The sequence below is a fragment of the Monodon monoceros genome, unplaced genomic scaffold, assembly GCF_005190385.1.
Source record: "Monodon monoceros isolate NGI ecotype Baffin Bay Population unplaced genomic scaffold, NGI_Narwhal_1 Super_Scaffold_13, whole genome shotgun sequence".
Classification (NCBI taxonomy): Eukaryota; Metazoa; Chordata; class Mammalia; order Artiodactyla; family Monodontidae; genus Monodon; species Monodon monoceros.
This window is the reverse complement of record NW_021703769.1, coordinates 43,602,269-43,608,268: the sequence shown is the minus strand read 5'-3', so window position 1 is coordinate 43,608,268 and position 6,000 is coordinate 43,602,269.

The window sequence follows — 6,000 nt, the reverse complement described above, 5'->3', positions numbered from 1 at the left end:
CACCCCTAAATACAATCGTCCACATCCTGTCACTGTGTCTTTTATGAATTCTGTCTCATCCAGTTCCCCAGTTCCTGCTCTCACTGCCTTTCAGACCCTCACTGGTCCCGGTATTTTCACTTCGGTGTATTTTCCACCAAAAATTCTCTCTCCTGAGCATCATCTCCATCTGCTTCGACCTGCCCTGCGTTCTGCTTCCAGACTGGCCTCCCCCGCGCATCCCTACGCACGCTTCTTCTGTAAAGGGAGGCTGTCCTAAGTCCTAGAGGTGGACAGCTAAGAGGCAACCCGAATATGCGGTGTTAATACCGCGGCAGTGGACCCACTCATGTGCCCCCGTCCCCACCCCCGTGCGGGCAGTTTCCTACCCTGTGCCCCAGCGACTTTGCCCTGGGCGGCTCTGGGTGAGAAGGAGCCACACCCGCGTGCAGGGCAGGCGGGTAGCACCGGGAACAAGTGAGCAGTGCTTCGAGGAGATGCTGAAAGCACCTCAGCTCCTCTCCGCTCAGAGGCTTGTTTCTGAGCCTCCAGTGGGAACTGGCCCATCTTTCCCCAGCAGTGACCCTGTGACGACACACCTGTCTAAGGTACAAGAATACAGAGTAATACACTTAGCAGTAGTTATTTATTCAAAGTTGTCATTGGTGCCAGACACTGTGCTGAGTGCGGGTGACTTAAGGAAGAGGGGGAAGAGAAATCTCTGCAGAGACTGAGAATGGGGAGCTAGGGTATCAGGGGAAACCAGGGAGGAGAGGGGCCCATGCTTGAAGGGGAGGGGTTGCCTCCTGGACCCAAGGAGTCTCCTGTCTGTAGGTCTTCTGGGCAGAACCAAAATATTCATTGTCTTTCTGGCCTCCTGACCTCACCTTTGTGGTCCTCTGCTTTGCGTCCTGTTTCAGTTTGGTCCTCACATGCTAGACCTCTAACTTCTGCCCAGAAGGACGATTCACTTGAGTGATGAAGTCTGCAGAGGTGCCCACAGCTCACTAACCAGCATGCTTGTACCTGTCATTCTCTCACTGACTTTCCTGTCACGGCTCCAAACAACCCTCATTGTCTCACAAACTCCCAAGAACAATTCCCTAAATACATGTTTTACTCTCTTTCCTGCTTGAATCTATTAGAGCTAAACGCAATGGCTCATTTCCTGTAAACATTGGCACCACCAACAATTGCTGTGGTAACATGTTACAATGGTCACCACTAATTTAATTAAAATCACCATGGAAACACCATGACCCACGCAGGTAATACCAGGGTGGGGTGAGGAAGGCCGAGCCAAAGTGGGATGTGTCTGCAGAACGACCAGTGTCAGGCAGTTTCTTTCCCATTTATTAAGTCAGCAGGGACTAGTTGCAAAAACAGCTCCCGTCACAGAGAAATATGAGTTAGTTGACCTTCACCCTTTTCTAGGTCTCCTCCCACTGACTTCCTGGTAAGGTCACACTGATTCCTGACATTTGCCTGACCTGGATTGTGACTTTACAGCACAGGGTTTGAAAAGTTAATTTCCAAAAATGGTCTTTAATTCACTTTTGCAGCCACTATCTGTCTGACCTTAGGGTGAGCTCAGCTCTGCGTGATGCAAATGTCTTTCTATTGTCTAAGTAACTGCCCTCTTGAGGGCACGAATAAAGAATAATATGCTTGGCAGGATTTATTTATTCAAAATTACTGTCGGTGCCCAACATTGTCTCAGTCTGAGAACCGGGTAGGGGATAAATATGAATACAATCTCTCCCTGTCCTCAAGGAACTCATTCACTGGCAGGGAAAAGAGAGATTTATTTAAAATTTTACAATACAGTGCAATCTGTGTTATGATAGAGTTTTGCAAACACTTTTTTGAGGGAAGATACTAAAGTGCTATCCATTTATTAACAACAAAGGCCATCATTTTAAATAAGAAATCTTTGGAAGTTATAAGAGACAAATTTCAGTATGAAACCAGTTAACTGGTTTTGGTAAGTTCTTCTAACTTTTCTATTATTAAGTATATATTTGTGCAAAAAAGTGTACGGTATTCTTTGGAATAAAAATTTTAATAATCACTTAACCACTAAGAAACATACAGTAAATAACAATTCAAAAAAAAATAAGCTACATTTTAGGCTGATTCTGTAATAATTGCTTTAAGAGTCAAAGGAATATGGAAAACATTACAAGCTATCTGATTCTGAGATTCCACACAGTAATTAACAAATTTTAAAATTTTGGAATAATTTTAGATTTACAGAAAAAGTTGCAAAGACAGTACAGAGACTTCTGGTATACCTCCACCCTGCTTTCCCTAACAGTTACATCTTAAATTTCCACTGTACAGTTTTCAGAACTAAGAAATTAACATTCGTATATTACTATTGACTAAATTCTTTGTGTGAGTTCACCAGTTTTTCCACTAATGTTCACTTTAAACACCAGGATTCAAGCTAAGATCTCCCATTGGATTTAGTCTCCTGAGTGTTTCTCAATTTTTCCTTGTTTTTTTATGACCTTGACAATTTTGAGTAGTATTGGGTAGTTATTTTACAGACTCTAACTTGACTTGGGTTTTCTAATGTTTTGCTCATCGTTAGACTGGGAGTATGGGTTCCGTGGAAGAATATTACAGAGGTGTAGTGTCCTCATCACATCCTATTAATGGGTACACGATGTCAGCATGACTCATCACCATTGCTGTCGACCTTGATCATTTGGTTAAGGCAGCATCTGGCGCCCCCTTGGCCAACATGCTTATACATGTGTATGTGTGTGTGTGTGTGTGTGTGTGTGTGTGTGTTTGTGTGTATGCACATGTGTACACAAGTCTGGGTGTTCCTCATGATCCTCAAAATCAATAACTGAATTCCCTGTCTTCCTGCAAGCCCGCTGCTCCTCTCCAGGATTCTGTATCTTGGTCAATGCTGCAGTTCATCCACTCAAGCTCCCAGGCAAGAAATCTGAATGATATTTTTGTTTACTACAGTCGTCCCTCAGTGTCAACAGGGGAGGGGGTCCAGGACCTTCTGTGGATACCAAATTCTGCAGATGTTCCTCTCTTACATAAAATAGCACAGAATTTGCATACAACCTATGCATATTCTTCCATATACTTTAAATCATCTCTAGATTACTTATAATACCTAATACTATGTAATGCTACATAAATAGTGCCAGTGCGTGGTGAATTCAAGTTTTGCTTTTTGAAACTCCCTGGAATTTTTTCAAATATTTTTGATCCACCACTGGTTGACTCTGAGATGTAGAACCTGAAGATGTGGAGGGCTGACTGTAGCCTATCCATACTTTCTCCCAGATTCTGTATCAATACTGTTGATTCTATTTCCCAGACATTGTGTGAATCTATCCCTACTTCTCCATCACCACAACACTTGCCATGGTAAATCCCTCACTGCCTTTCATTTGTATGGCTATATTGGATCATAATTCAAAGATCTTGAGTTTTTCCACCCAACTCATGCTTCACTGCACAGACACCTGGTGGTCCATCTAAATCGCAAGCCAATCAAGCCACTTTGTTCTCAGAAACATATGGTGTCTCACTATTGCCTATAAGAATAAGGTTAACGATGAAATTCCACAGCTATGACCTATGGCCCATGGTCCTCTTCATATACTTTCTCTTTTGCTATTTTCTCAATACAACTTAAGTTCCATCCTTACCAAACTGTTTAACAATCTTCTAACACTTTCTGTCTGTATCTCCATGTCTCTATGCTCTTTGCTCTTTCTGGAATCCCCCTCGTTTGGGGAAAACCTAATTACCTTCTAAGACCTTGTTACTTGAAGAGTGGTCTGCTGACCACATGCGTCATGTCACCTGGGAGCTTGTTAGAAATACAGAATCTCAAGCTCTACTCCAGACCATTGACTCAGAATCAACATTTTCACAGCATCCCCAGGGGATTCTCAGGCATACTGAGGATGGAGACTCACTACATTAAGCCATCTCCATCGTCAGCTTCAGTAGAAAGTCTTCCCTGACATGCCCTTCACCCTTGTGTACCCACCTCCCTGCTCTCTACCTTCTTTGATGTTGTGCAGGAATCATCTGTTGATGTGAGCTCTTGAAGGAAAAAGGGATGTCGCCTGCTCATCTTTGTATCCTCAGAGCCAAACACAGGGCTCACTGTCCTTCATCCCATAAACAGCTACCAACACCTGCAATGGGCCAGTCACAGTGCAAGGTGATGACAATGACATCAGTGAAGACATGGCACGGTCCCTGTTTATATTCTAGGCGTGAAGACGATGTTCGTCAAAGAGAAACAGAGACTTTAATGACAATCTTGCAAGTGATCTGAGCCCAAAGTGTTTGAATTTGGAGGAGTAGAGAAACATCTGTTGACCCTAGGTGCGTCCCAGTGCTTCACAGGGACATGACTGTATCTACTCAAGGTCATCGTTCACACTTGTAAATACGGAACAGAGAAAACAAAGAGGTGGAGTTGATTACCTTATGCATCACCAAGCACACTACCTAGAGAATTTCACTCTTGGAAAAGTTCTTAAAGCTACAGCTACCTAGCTGCTGTTTGAGTCCCTTTTCAAAACTCCAGCCTCATAACTTTTCATTCTTTATTTAAATGCTGCTGCAGTCAGAGAACTCACTACACCCATGGTCGATTCATTGCACCCTCATTTATCTGTGGCAGCCAACTTCTTCCTCAGATTGAGTTGATAAGTCTACCTATGTCTACTCCTAGCCTCCTGAAAGGTCTTTCTGCCTCGGATAAGTCACCGCTTCCCAGCTGGGATATCTTGTAAATGTGAGTTGCCCATGAAGAATTCTTCATCAATAAGTTAGTGCTGAAGGCAAGTGGAGTTTCATCCTGTTTGGAACCCCTGGACGACATGCCTCAGAGTCAGTCCATCTGAGAGCCTAGGAAGTTGAGGTATCCACCAAAACCCATGCATCATAGGTAAAGGCTGTTGTTAGGTGGCGTGTTGATTCTCTGGCCTCTCAGATAGGCAAAGTGAGCACGTGCCACAGTCAGAACAAGTGCAGAGAGTCTTTGGGTGTAGAAATGAGTACTGAGAGGATATGAGCAAGACACCAGCAACGCCTGTTGCAGGAGGGGTGGGGGAAGGACGTGCACTCAGGTGTGCTTGTTAAAATAAAGACCTTGACCACTGGTAAGAAGAAACAGAACAAAAAAGTTGATTTTACTGTATTTCTTTCAAAGAGAGGTAGTAAATATTCTATAATCTACAAAAGTTAGTGGAGAGAGCAGATTTTTTTCATCAGTTATTACTAACACAGCTCTAGCTTTCCCTATGGATGCTTTTTTGGAATGGCCCCACTCATAGTCAAGGCCACCCAACTGGCACAGCCAGAGAACCTAGATAAGAAGACTGCCCTCCATCTCTTCTCTTCCTAAGGGGGTGCTCCATGCCACCACCAGCCGCCCAGCCTCCAGGTCACACCGGGGGTCTGAGGCGTGGCTGCTCATAGAAACTGGGGCAGGTTGGAATGAAATGGAATCTGTCAGTAAAGATCCATCTGCACCAGCTCTTCATCTCAGCACCTTGAGAGAGCTTCCCCCACCCTCAGAGCAGCCCCTGCATTCCCCGAAGTTGTTGCCTTGACAACCGGTGCAACATAGACATGGAGCCCAGAACTCCTGAGAGAAGCAAAGCTTTTTTTAACGTCTTTATTGGAGTATAATTCCTTTACAATGGTGTGTTAGTTTCTGCTTTATAACAAAGTGAATCAGTCATATGCATACATACATCTCCATATCCCCTCCCTCTTGCATCTCCCTCCCACCCTCCCTATCCCACCCCTCTAGTTGGTCACAAAGCACTGAGCTGATCTCCCTGTGCTATGCGGCTGCTTCCCACTAGCTAGCTATTTTACATTTGGTAGTGTTTATAAGTCCATGCAACTCTCTCATTTCATCCCAGCTTACCCTTCCCCCTCTCCACATCCTCAAGTCCATTCTCTACATCTGTGTCTTTATTCCTGTCCTGCCCCTAGGTTCTTTAGAATCTTTTTTTT